General features: G+C 43.1%; 1 protein-coding gene across 1 annotated transcript in view; it reads left to right on the forward strand.

The window, feature by feature from the left end:
* LOC136883132 (cytochrome P450 4C1-like) overlaps positions 1 to 13,043 on the forward strand; it is a 105,112-nt gene that overhangs the window by 32,780 nt on the left and 59,289 nt on the right. The window lies entirely within an intron of this gene.

Genomic DNA, 13,043 nt, shown 5'->3' on the forward strand with positions numbered 1-13,043 from the left:
AAGAATGAAAAGTCCAACTACTGCAAAACTAATAGAAATCTAAATGAATAAGGTAAGGCTACGTTTACAAATATTTTACAGAAATGAAAGAAATGAATTCTTAAAGAATACTCATGTGGCTGGTGTGAACTGGATTCTGGCTGATGACCTAGCACGTGGTCACATCACCTTCCATCGAACAAAGTCTTGCCCATGTCCGACGCCTTACATGCTTAGTGACTCATTGAGGAGCTGAAGGTGCACAGGGAACTGTAGTATTCTTCACCGAACTGGATAACCATCTTGAAGTGAGCTCGAACCAACGACCTTCCTTCTTCTGAGTTCTTGTAGAAAGCTGAAACTAACAAAAGTCTTAGCAATAGTCCAAGATACACACGCGATGTTTTATAATTTGGATGTGAACACTTATCTTTTGACAATCCTAAACAAAATATAGCTAATTTTTTTTCAAGTGTCTGAATTGCGGTTTATACAGTCCTCGATGCCTTCTCTAATGTAAAGTCTCCCAATGAAGCAACCGACGTCAGTCTCTTCCGTGGCTGCAATTAGAGTATCACGACGTCCAGTCTCTACCGTAGCTGCAATTAGAGTGAACCTCAAAATCCAGTGTTCAGAAGTAAGAACCCTCTATAAAATTTCCTCTGGAATTACCATTAATTCCCTGTCTTAAGACGTAGGTGTGCCTCTTAATTACATCTAATTGGTGGATCTGTTGCATTCCTGTGAAGGTTGACATTTTTATTGGCTGCTCCATTTTCACGTCACTTGACTTTCCATTTATTGATCGATTGAGATCACGCTGCTCGCCGGGTCACGTGGTACGCACACATGTGTTTGAAGGCCACATAACAGGAACTACACCCTGATTCCTCGTTCTCTAAGTAGGTCGGGAAAAACCGGTCTGCAAGTGGCTGGCTCGTTCTAGCACGGAAATACGAGATCTCACCCTCCTAGCGATTAAATAATGTTCCAACTCGCTGATGAAATAAATCATTCTCCTTTACAAAAATTATTACCACTTTTGAAGGGGACAGTATCTAGGTGTTAATATAAGGAAATATCTTCACTGGGGTAATCACATGAATAAATAAAGGGTACCTATCTCTGCACATGGTAATGAGGATGTTTAGGGGTTGTATTAAGGATGTAGAGGAGATGGCGTATAAGTCTATTTTAAGACCCCAACTAGAGTATGGTTCCAGTGTATGGGACCCTCACCAGGTTTATTTGATTCACGAACTGGATAAGATCCAAAGAAAAGCAGCTCGATTTGTTCTGGGTGATTTCCGACAAAGGAGTAGCGTTACAAAAATGTTGCAAAGTTTGGGCTGGGAAGAATTGGGAGAAAGGAGACGAGCTGCTCGACTAAGTGGTATGTTTCGAGCTGTCAACGGAGAAATGGCGTGGAATGATATTAGACGAATAAATTTGAGTGGTGTCTTTAAAAGTAGGAAAGATCACAATATGAAGATAATGTTGGAAGTCAAGAGGACAAATTGGGGCAAAAATTCATTTATACGCATAGGAAGGGGAGTTAGGGATTGGAATAACTTACCAAAGAGATGTTCAATAAATATCCAATTTCTTTGAAATCATTTAAGAGAAGGCTAGGAAAACAGCAGATTGGGAATCTGCCACCTGGACGACTGTCCTAAATGCAGATCAGCAGTGATTGATTGCAGTCAATCAAGTGAACGTATAAACGGTTTAGGTAGGTGATGTTATTTCACAATCTTTCGGGAACGGCAAATGACACGTCATTTCGGCCGGTTGTTACGTCATAATACAAGAGCTTGTATTCTCTTTCCGATGTCACAGGTTTTCACACCTTTCCATTTTGTCTGCTGCGTACAGGAAATGTTTACCCATCGTAGCTTGAGTGATTCGCCAACTCGCGCCTGCGTCCAGTCATTGTCTCTCTGGGTCAACTCTTGTTCTCTTCCAATCCCGTCGGTATTGGAGCATTCGAGGCCGATGGAGTCTTTCATTTCCACACCCTTCGTGAACCCTTGTCTTTCTTTGACCAATACCTTCAGTTTTCGAAATGTCCGATCCCTTCGCTATTTTCCTTCTGATTGGAGTCAATAGAGGATAGTTGCCTAGTTGTACTTTCTCTGAAAACCGTAATCATCATCACCACCTTCATCATTGTTCCATTGTTGATCGTCGTGAACTGGGTAAATTTACCTCACTTCTTTAACCTGCTCCAACCTTGGGCAGGTAGCCCTCGCACATGTATCACACCGATCAGGCGGCATCGGATTGCTGAAGGCTTTAAAAAAAAAATCCCTCGCCATCGTCATTCCATTTGGTACGATGTTTGCATGTTAAAGATCTCTGGTGGTACAATTTGAAGTCTACCCTTCAAGATTGTTTAAAAACTTGCGATCTGGAGGAGTAAAGCTGTACGTCAAAATTGACACGCTAGCTACCCACATGGTGTCACCTCAATATGCCGGCCTCTGGTGGCTGGGGTCTTTCACTTATTATTTTACTTGCAATTTGCCACTAACGCCACTACTTCTATTTGCAAATAAAGCCTACAGATTTACTAATTATGTGATTTACCTTCTGTAGTCTAGAAGCACTTTCAAACACATTCAAGCAGGGCTGAGTGGTTCCAACGGTTGAGGCGCTGACCTTCTGTACCCAACTTGGCAGGTTCGATCCTGGCTCAGTCCGGTGGTATTTGAAGGTGCTCAAATACGCCAGCCTCGTGCCGGTAGATTTAATGGCACGTAAAAGAACTCCCGCGGGACTAAATTCTGGCATCCCGGCGTGTTCGAAAAACCGTAAAAGTAGTTAGTGGGACGTAAAGCAAATAACATTATTATTATTATTATTATTATTATTATTATTATTATTATTATTATTATTATTATTATTATTATTATTATTAACCCGCGAGTGGTCGCAAGTGAGACTTTCTCTGACATTAAACTTAATTTAAAATTAATATACCTTCTATAATTTTGCGGGGCGTAAAAATGAAACGAATTGCGGAAATGAGATGTTAAGACTGCGTTATATAGTTTAGATAAACAGAATGATTATCCGTATATTACAGAAACAAATTACTCCTTGATGGAAATTAGCCATTAGCTCAGTCACACGTAAGTACTGTGATAGCACATATATCACACCCTCGCACTGTATGTAGAAGTGAGAGATATTTTCAGTATTCGATTTATTATTATTATTATTATTATTATTATTATTATTGTTATTATTATTGTTACCGTGTTTTAGCGGTAGTTATGCGTAAAAGAAGGTGCGGGTGTGAATGGGTTTCAAGCTACGAAATTATAGTGCATGTAAAATTAATTTAAAATTTAACAAGGTTATATTTTCTTTTCAAAAACAAAGCAATAACAGACATGGCAGGTACAATGTAGCAAAACAAGGGGAGTTACAATATTTACAGGTTTTGGGCTTCACGCCCTGACTTCCGCGATCAGCTCAGTTTTACCACAAACACAAGTTTTAACAGAGGGGCAGAAAACCCCATTCATCCCTAGGAGCCCCTGGCTCCGAATTACACAGAAAAGCCTCCACGAGGCATATGACACTCCATTTTCAAAAGAGCGATCCGCTCTCAAAATTTAAGCCTCTCAAAGGCCACACCAAACTCTACCTTCAAGCTGTCCTCTAAGGACGTATTCACAGGGGTAAAATACCCAACCTACTGAGGTCTATTACATGAAAAGAAGGTTGATTACATGACCTCTGAAATAACAATTTGAGAGGAGGCTAACCGCACTCCTGATACACTTTGTTTAAAACCTACTTGGCACTAGGCCGATAATACAAGGGCTAATCCCATACTACAGAGGTGACTTAAGAAAATAACAATTTACATTACATCACGGAAGAATTGGTTTGAGAAAATAAGTTCACCTCAAAACAATATGAGTGGGAACTCGAGAGGGTTAGCACTCTCTATCCCAATATGTAGTTTAGAAGATAGGATAGGTACCAGAAGTCTTTACATTTTAAAGGAAAGTTACATGGTGGAAGGCCTAGAACCCGCCCCGAAGGTTAAACTGCTGAGCAAGCAAAGAAAGAAGTTATTACTTGGCCATTACCTTGTTGTAGACGCCGCCGAAGAAAGAGGCGCTTCCCGCCTCCTGCTATGTACTTAATACACTGAAAGATGGAACAGAAGTGGCCCCGAGACCCTAAAATCAGCAGTTTATATCCTCTCGCGGAAGATTCTAGGCGTTAGGGGAAAGAAAACACCCTCCCACAAAATTTTTATTGGCTAGGGAAAAGAAACCCCTACATAGAGGAAAAAGAAACACATTATTGGTGGAAAATTAATTAAAGAAATTCGGGATTGGCTAGATCCAAACTAAGGGGAAAAGGAGGGGTATACAGCCAACTTAAACAATGACAGAAAGAAATTTAACAAAGAACAAACTCTTGAAATAAAAATTTCTCCAACAAAATAGTTCTTTGACTCCGCACTAGGTCGCACTATTGTTGATCTTCAGTAGTGTCCTCTAGAAGAGAAAGTTCACACTTCTTACTTCAAGCGAAACAAAAACGCCTCAAAAATGACACAGTTCACAAACTCAAAAATTTCCAGGTAGTGACATCTTCTGAGAAATTAGTAGATTCATAGTGTAGATAAAGTTCAGACTTCCTCCAGAAGAGGAGTTTCAACTGGCGCAACTTTTAAATAAACAGAGTAGAGGTGTACCGCCCGGTACAGACCTCCCCCCCCCAAAAGTTCCTCCAGGGGTGACACATGAAATCAGTTTGAAACAAGTTCCAAGTTATAAAGTGAATATGAAAATAGATTACAAGATTTTCAGAATGTTGTGTGATTCAGTTTCACAATTTGTTGTTGCAGGTGAAGTAAAGTCTTTCTGTTTGTAGAAGTTGAATTTCTGAAGATAAACGTTTAATACTTGAAAGTGATGAAAAATTTGGCAATGTCCACCAAATATTGTTGTTGAATTCCCAAGTGTAATCATTACTTATAGTAACTGTTCATGTAGTTGATGTTGATGAAGTGAGGTGGCCAGACCGGCCGTTGCAGCTGGCGTCCAAAGGAGGCCGCTCGGACCCCTCAAGTACCCTGAGATACCGCTCGCCCGCACTATGAGGGGAGCAGAGGTGTTGAAACACGCCGCGCCCGCGGTGAACATATACAGGCTGCGGGCCAGTAGCAGGTCGTGCGCCGCACATCCGCCTTGGCCGGGAGGAGAGCTCCGGCTCGCCGTGCACATGTCGGCCTCGCTGGAGAGGAGGGGGCCCATCCCCCTCCCCAGTTACTGCACGGCGCTGCGCGGCTGCGGGGGCACTGAAACATTAAGCTAGGCGGCAGAATTGTGTTGGACAATCATCTTCTTTGAGGGTACAGGCTTGTGGAGAGGTTGAGGGGCCAGCGGCGTGTAGATATCCATGGCATTTACTATTATGAAGCCACAGTGTAAGGTGGAGCAGGAGACGGGAGCGTGGTAATGGCCGTGGCAAGGACAGAATGGCAGTTTAACGGGTCGGGGCAGGTTTTACACAAGGCTTACATCTAAAACCAAAATATTACAGAAGGGGCAGAATGCCTTAAAAATGAAACTAAAAGAAAAATAACCTTCATATCCTTTCAAACTAATATGAAGCAAGTTAACACAGAAATTACACCGGTTTCACCTGGGACAGGTGAACTCTAAATATCCTCTCGGTGGCTGGATTACTTAGCAATAAGGTAACCGGCGTAAGAAAATCGAGAATGATACAAGGTCCATGAAATCTGGGGGCAAGCTTGCCCGCGGGAACAAAATTTTTGACCATAACCTGGTCACCTACCTTCAAAGTGGTGGGTCTCCGTCCACGATCATACCTTTCCCTAACCTTTTCATGAGATACTTTAAGATTAGCTTTAGCCTTCTTCCAAAGATCTTTAATGTTGTCCGGATCTATTGTCTCGGGCAGAATGTCATTCAGAGACCAGAGGTTAGAGAGCGGCGTGTTGGGAACGAACTTAAACATCAAAGAAGCTGGAGTAAATTTGTGTGATTCATGAACCGCCGAATTCAAAGCAAAAGCTAACCAATGCAGGGACGTGTCCCACCTAGAATGATCTTCATGATGATAGGCAATAAGTGCGGACCTGAGATTACGGTTAACCCGTTCAGCCAGAGATGGTTGAGGGTAATAAGCAGATGTAGTTACATGAGAGATGGACAAGTCAAAACAGAATTTACGAAACAGATTTGATGTAAAAGCTTTAGCATTATCAGATACAATGTATTGGCACGGACCAAAAGAAGCAAAAATAGAATTTAGGCAAGTAATGGTGGACTGAGCGGTAGCCAGCTTAGTCGGAAATAACCAAGAAAATCTAGTAAAGCCATCTACGCACACAAAGATGAACTTGTTAGCATTACCCTTTGACTGGGGGAAGGGTCCTACATAATCGATATACAGGCGTTCCATGGGGCGCGACGCTTGATGCGAAGACAAAAGGCCTACCTTGGTGGACATGGTGGGTTTACTAAGCAAACAAGATTTACAAGCTTTTACAAGTTCACGGATTTCACCGTCCATACCTTTCCAAATGAACATTTCACGAATTTTTTCACGGGTTTTAAAGATTCCAAGATGCCCACCTAATGGGGTCTCATGATAATACTTGAAGATCATAGGCACAAGAACAGCTGGGACGACAACCTTCATCATCTTGTCATGCCTCGAAGGGCAACATAAAACACCATTCCTCAGAACATAAGGGACGACATGTTCCCCAGAAGAAAGGGTTTCCATTATCGGAGCCAGCGTCGGATCTTCACGTTGGTATTTCTCGATATCCCTAAAGAGCATGGGAGCATCTGTTAGGATGGCATTAACCTCAGATAGTATGGACTCGGAAGGTGATGAACTGTCGACAGGTTCATGGGTCTCGACGTCGTTAGAAAACATACGGCTGAGTCCATCAGCAACAACATTTTCAGTACCTCTGATATGTCGTACATCGAATTGGAAGGCAGAAATACGGATGGCCCAACGGGCTATACGACCAGTACGACGCGGCCTACCTAAGACCCAGCTTAAGGCTTGATTATCTGTCTCCAGATCGAATTTGACGTGTTCCAGATAGAGACGGAACTTTTCTAAGGCGAATAAGACTGCCAAACCTTCAAGCTCATATATGGAGTACTTTGCTTCTTGAGCTGACAATGTCCTAGACGCATAGGCGATGGGTCGCCTCCCTCGTTCAGTCTCTTGAAGAAGGACTGCAGCTACCGCCGACGACGACGCGTCGGTTTGGACGATGAATTTCTTCGAGAAATCAGGCATAGCAAGTACAGGGGCATTACAGAGAGCTAATTTAAGGTCTTCAAAAGCGGCTTGTTGAGAAGGTCCCCACTCAAATTTGATGCCTTTCCTACGTAGAAGGTTTAAGGGCGCCGCTCTATTAGCAAAATTAGGAATGAACTTCCTGAAGAAATTCACCATACCGATGAACCTGGCGATACCTTTAATGTCCTTGGGAGGTTTAAAATCACGGATGGCCTGTGTTCTAGAATGATCGACTGCTACTCCATCGGGTGACACAATATGCCCTAGGAATGACATAGAGGGCTTAGCAAAGGCAACCTTGGACAACTTCACAGTTAACCCAGCCTTACGAAGGCGATTGAGAACTTCTCGCAGATGGTCTAGATGTTCTTCAAAGGTTTCGGAAAATACGACGACATCATCCAAGTAGTGATATAAGTACTCAAATTTGATGTCGGAAAAGACCCTATCTAGTAGCCTAGTGAGCACAGCTGCCCCCGTGGGGAGCCCGAAAGGCACGCGGTTGTATTCGTATAAATTCCAGTCCGTGGCAAACGCTGTAAGATGTTTAGACTCTTCGGCTAGAGGAATTTGGTTGTAGGCCTGATTCAAATCCAAGATCGTGAAGAACTTGGCATTACGAAACCATGAAAAACAAGAATGAAGGTCGGGAAGGGGCACAGATTGCAACACCACCTTCCGATTGAGAGCCCTGTAATCAATGACAGGCCTGAAGCCTCCTTGGGGTTTCGGGACTAGAAAAATAGGCGAAGAATACGCTGACTTAGAGGGCCTAATAATACCATCCTTCAACATCTGATCGATGATTTCTTTTAGAGCCTTCATTTTAGGTGGAGATAGCCTATAAGGTGGAAAACGGACAGGAATCGAATCCGTGACCTCAATTTTGTATTCAATAAGGTCAGTAACACCAAGAGTATCAGAGAACACCTCGGGAAACGACTGACACAATTTGCGAATACTATCAGCCTGCTCCTCAGGTAGATGTCTAAGGTCTAACAACATCTCATCCTGGGTAGGCGAAATAGATGAACATGATGCAGAATTACACTTTAATAGAGGGATTTTACAATTAGAGGCAAATTTGAATGTGCACGACTTACTCTGAAGATCGAGCACAAGACCCGTGTGAGACATGAAGTCCGCTCCCAGTATGATGGGGCAAGACAAATGCTTGGCCACAAACAATTTGATTTTCCATGTAAATTTAAAAACCCGAATTTTGACATGTAAGGAACCTAGAATTTCTAATGGAGATGAATTAGCCGAAACATATTTAACAGGAGATGAGTCATAGTCAGGGAGTTTACAAACAGCTTTCAATTTAGAATACCAATCAGCCGAAATAATGGAACAAACACTGCCTGAGTCTAAGAGAGCTGTTATAGGCTCGTTATTTAACTCAATCTTAAGAAAAGGAACAGGTGCGGGGGTATCCGCCGCAATCCTAAGACACTCTTTAGGGCATTCAAAAGATGAATTTGAAGGCTGGTCGTTCTCTGCATTTACAACCTGTTTACTAGGGGCTGAGTCTCGGGAAGATGGATTAGTCGGCTCAGCCGACGCCACTAGTCACTTTTTATTATTGGCATAGCTGAAATTTGCCCCAGAAGTTGAGCAGGAGGGGGTGCTATTTGAGTTTGGGCAATTCTTGGCGATATGTGAGAAGGCCCCACACTTAAAACAGCCTTGTGATGACCCTGCTCCATTCCTTGTCCCACTTGACTTGATCAGAGGACACTTATTCCGCAGATGGTCAGGCGACCCGCAAGCATAACATTTACGGGGATTGACTGGTCGGCGAGGTGGAGGCCGAGTGTTACTAAAGGAAGGCGGGGGTTCTTTCGCGACACGCAAAGAATCGGCGTATCTAACTCCTTCCGCTGAGACTGCCAATGCTTCAAGTTCCGAGAAAGTTTGCGGGCACGCCGCGAAACACAAATATGACCTATAGGATGGTGAAATACCTTCCACAATAGCTTGTACAATTTGATCCTCAGGGAAGTGAAGAGCAAACACCCTAGTATAAAACTTAATGTCCTGTATGAAATCAGCCAAGTTTTCATCCAAACGCTGTACACGATAATAGTACTTCTGAATAAGGGAGGACCTGGCCCTAGCCGGGATGAAGTTAGCTAGCAAATGGGCATGGAAATCCTCGATAGAAGATTGCTCGGCAATGGCTCTAACTATTTTGTCAGATAGAACACCAATAGCATAAGGATAGATAATTTGCAAAATTTGACATGGGGAAAGAGAAAACACAAGGGCATGATCCTGAAATTCCACTAGAAATCTTAAAAATGAAATTACGTCACTGGTGGTGTTGACGGAAAACTTAGAGATACCTCTAAGCAACATTGCCAATGGATGAGGCAAGCTGCTGAACCCAGGTGACATAGTCATTAAAGGTTTCAATGGCAAAGAAGTTAATTCAGAGCGGATGTTACTCAATGACGCACGGCGTTCAGATTCGTTGTTCGATGGGGCAGCGATAGTTTGAGCAGCAACGGTTATCCTATTGACTTCTCCCTGAGGAGGCTCTTCCTCGTTACCTACATTCACCGTGGCGGGTTGATCAGTTTTGGGAGGAACTTCGCCGGTTAGCAATTGAGTGACCTTATTAGACAATTCAGAAATAGTTTCAAGGAGCGTATTAGCGTCCTTCCTCTGAACGTCATTCACCTTTAGAGACAACAGATCATTAACTCTATTTGCAAAGTGATACAGCCTGCCTTGCACACGCTTAATTTGATTAGGAGACGGATCGTTTTCATCAAAAAAGCTGACTACAGATGCTAGCCCAGTAATATTCTCGACAATCGTGGAAAGAGAGTCATCAATTTCTTTCTCTCCCAAGTTGGGGATGGAAATGGGCAAATCAAGGGACTCTCTAAGCTTGTTGGTGTCGATTGCAACCGTGCCTCCAGATTGCACATTTCTGATAGTTAACTCGTATATCAACTCCTCTTTGCGCAAGTAGTTAAGGAGGAGAAAATCGCGAGGGCCGGGCATGATGACAGAACAATTTTGAAAAACTCAAAAAATTCCAGCAACTGAGAAAATTGTTAGAGTTCGAATCAAAGCAATGTTTAGCCGTCAAAAGGGGCTAAATTGAGACCCATTCAACCACGCTCTGCTACCACTTGTTACCGTGTTTTAGCGGTAGTTATGCGTAAAAGAAGGTGCGGGTGTGAATGGGTTTCAAGCTACGAAATTATAGTGCATGTAAAATTAATTTAAAATTTAACAAGGTTATATTTTCTTTTCAAAAACAAAGCAATAACAGACATGGCAGGTACAATGTAGCAAAACAAGGGGAGTTACAATATTTACAGGTTTTGGGCTTCACGCCCTGACTTCCGCGATCAGCTCAGTTTTACCACAAACACAAGTTTTAACAGAGGGGCAGAAAACCCCATTCATCCCTAGGAGCCCCTGGCTCCGAATTACACAGAAAAGCCTCCACGAGGCATATGACACTCCATTTTCAAAAGAGCGATCCGCTCTCAAAATTTAAGCCTCTCAAAGGCCACACCAAACTCTACCTTCAAGCTGTCCTCTAAGGACGTATTCACAGGGGTAAAATACCCAACCTACTGAGGTCTATTACATGAAAAGAAGGTTGATTACATGACCTCTGAAATAACAATTTGAGAGGAGGCTAACCGCACTCCTGATACACTTTGTTTAAAACCTACTTGGCACTAGGCCGATAATACAAGGGCTAATCCCATACTACAGAGGTGACTTAAGAAAATAACAATTTACATTACATCACGGAAGAATTGGTTTGAGAAAATAAGTTCACCTCAAAACAATATGAGTGGGAACTCGAGAGGGTTAGCACTCTCTATCCCAATATGTAGTTTAGAAGATAGGATAGGTACCAGAAGTCTTTACATTTTAAAGGAAAGTTACATGGTGGAAGGCCTAGAACCCGCCCCGAAGGTTAAACTGCTGAGCAAGCAAAGAAAGAAGTTATTACTTGGCCATTACCTTGTTGTAGACGCCGCCGAAGAAAGAGGCGCTTCCCGCCTCCTGCTATGTACTTAATACACTGAAAGATGGAACAGAAGTGGCCCCGAGACCCTAAAATCAGCAGTTTATATCCTCTCGCGGAAGATTCTAGGCGTTAGGGGAAAGAAAACACCCTCCCACAAAATTTTTATTGGCTAGGGAAAAGAAACCCCTACATAGAGGAAAAAGAAACACATTATTGGTGGAAAATTAATTAAAGAAATTCGGGATTGGCTAGATCCAAACTAAGGGGAAAAGGAGGGGTATACAGCCAACTTAAACAATGACAGAAAGAAATTTAACAAAGAACAAACTCTTGAAATAAAAATTTCTCCAACAAAATAGTTCTTTGACTCCGCACTAGATCGCACTATTGTTGATCTTCAGTAGTGTCCTCTAGAAGAGAAAGTTCACACTTCTTACTTCAAGCGAAACAAAAACGCCTCAAAAATGACACAGTTCACAAACTCAAAAATTTCCAGGTAGTGACATCTTCTGAGAAATTAGTAGATTCATAGTGTAGATAAAGTTCAGACTTCCTCCAGAAGAGGAGTTTCAACTGGCGCAACTTTTAAATAAACAGAGTAGAGGTGTACCGCCCGGTACAGACCTCCCCCCCCAAAAGTTCCTCCAGGGGTGACACATGAAATCAGTTTGAAACAAGTTCCAAGTTATAAAGTGAATATGAAAATAGATTACAAGATTTTCAGAATGTTGTGTGATTCAGTTTCACAATTTGTTGTTGCAGGTGAAGTAAAGTCTTTCTGTTTGTAGAAGTTGAATTTCTGAAGATAAACGTTTAATACTTGAAAGTGATGAAAAATTTGGCAATGTCCACCAAATATTGTTGTTGAATTCCCAAGTGTAATCATTACTTATAGTAACTGTTCATGTAGTTGATGTTGATGAAGTGAGGTGGCCAGACCGGCCGTTGCAGCTGGCGTCCAAAGGAGGCCGCTCGGACCCCTCAAGTACCCTGAGATACCGCTCGCCCGCACTATGAGGGGAGCAGAGGTGTTGAAACACGCCGCGCCCGCGGTGAACATATACAGGCTGCGGGCCAGTAGCAGGTCGTGCGCCGCACATCCGCCTTGGCCGGGAGGAGAGCTCCGGCTCGCCGTGCACATGTCGGCCTCGCTGGAGAGGAGGGGGCCCATCCCCCTCCCCAGTTACTGCACGGCGCTGCGCGGCTGCGGGGGCACTGAAACATTAAGCTAGGCGGCAGAATTGTGTTGGACAATCATCTTCTTTGAGGGTACAGGCTTGTGGAGAGGTTGAGGGGCCAGCGGCGTGTAGATATCCATGGCATTTACTATTATGAAGCCACAGTGTAAGGTGGAGCAGGAGACGGGAGCGTGGTAATGGCCGTGGCAAGGACAGAATGGCAGTTTAACGGGTCGGGGCAGGTTTTACACAAGGCTTACATCTAAAACCAAAATATTACAGAAGGGGCAGAATGCCTTAAAAATGAAACTAAAAAAAAAATAACCTTCATATCCTTTCAAACTAATATGAAGCAAGTTAACACAGAAATTACACCGGTTTCACCTGGGACAGGTGAACTCTAAATATCCTCTCGGTGGCTGGATTACTTAGCAATAAGGTAACCGGCGTAAGAAAATCGAGAATGATACAAGGTCCATGAAATCTGGGGGCAAGCTTGCCCGCGGGAACAAAATTTTTGACCATAACCTGGTCACCTACCTTCAAAGTGGTGG

Source organism: Anabrus simplex, chromosome 11 (assembly GCF_040414725.1).
Source record: "Anabrus simplex isolate iqAnaSimp1 chromosome 11, ASM4041472v1, whole genome shotgun sequence".
NCBI classification, from domain to species: domain Eukaryota; kingdom Metazoa; phylum Arthropoda; class Insecta; order Orthoptera; family Tettigoniidae; genus Anabrus; species Anabrus simplex.